The sequence below is a fragment of the Periplaneta americana genome, chromosome 7 (assembly GCF_040183065.1).
Source record: "Periplaneta americana isolate PAMFEO1 chromosome 7, P.americana_PAMFEO1_priV1, whole genome shotgun sequence".
NCBI lineage: Eukaryota > Metazoa > Arthropoda > Insecta > Blattodea > Blattidae > Periplaneta > Periplaneta americana.
In genome coordinates, this window is record NC_091123.1 from 131092506 (window position 1) to 131093386 (window position 881).

Consider the following 881-nt stretch of genomic DNA (forward strand, 5'->3'; position numbering starts at 1 on the left):
TTTGTGCTGTGAGAGCTAGCCAATAGAGATAAGAGTACTCACGTGTGTGACCTTATGACATCAACATTCATTCTCAGCATTACCCTCCTTCGTCTCATCCGGCGGAGACTTTCTCGTGGTTGGAGCACAGTATGTCCAATGTCAACTGCCATTATACCAAGAGCGCACTCAGCTGAGTGATTTGTTTGGCTGGGATTCCGCAGTTAGGTGCACAGTAATCTGTACGAACATATGCACTACAGCTATGAGAATATTATAGATTTCTTTTATCAATTTGTCATACAGAATAATATCTGTAATGTTGACAATTAATTAATATTTGAGGAGAAAAACTCGCTCCGGTGCTGTGGATTGAATTCGGCGTAGCTCAGTGGTCAGAGCGCTTGGTACATAGAACCAAGGACCCGGGTTCGATCCCCGGCGCCGGAGCGAGTTTTTCTCCTCAATACAGCAGACTACCAGAAAATCATACCGTAGTTGACACCCTTGGCATGGAATAATGATACGTCGCAAGGAATGCTGAAAACAGCAGAGATGATGTTGTGAATTTTCGTAATCAGCGTGTGTGGGCTGATGAAAATTCCCATGCACTTGAAGAAACAAGACATCAGCACCGATTCTCAATGAACGTATGGGCAGGATTTCTTGGCGATAGATTAAGGGCCATACGTGCTACCAGAGATTAACTGTGGCTCGTTATCAGGACTTTCTTATTAATGTATTGCTACGTTGCTGGAGTATGTGCCATGTCAGCAAAGACTACAGATGTGGTTCATGCATGATGGCACACCAGCACATTTTTTCTGCAATGAGCCTGAACACCTGACGCTGACATTTCAGGACCGCTAGATTGATTGGGGAGGTCCCACTCCTTGCCTGCT

General features: G+C 44.9%; 1 non-coding gene across 1 annotated transcript; it reads left to right on the forward strand.

Moving 5' to 3' along the window:
* Positions 1-356: 356 nt before the first annotated feature.
* Positions 357-429, forward strand: TRNAY-AUA (transfer RNA tyrosine (anticodon AUA)). Its single transcript has one exon. It is a non-coding gene; the product is annotated as a tRNA-Tyr (tRNA).
* The last annotated feature ends 452 nt before the right edge of the window (positions 430-881 follow it).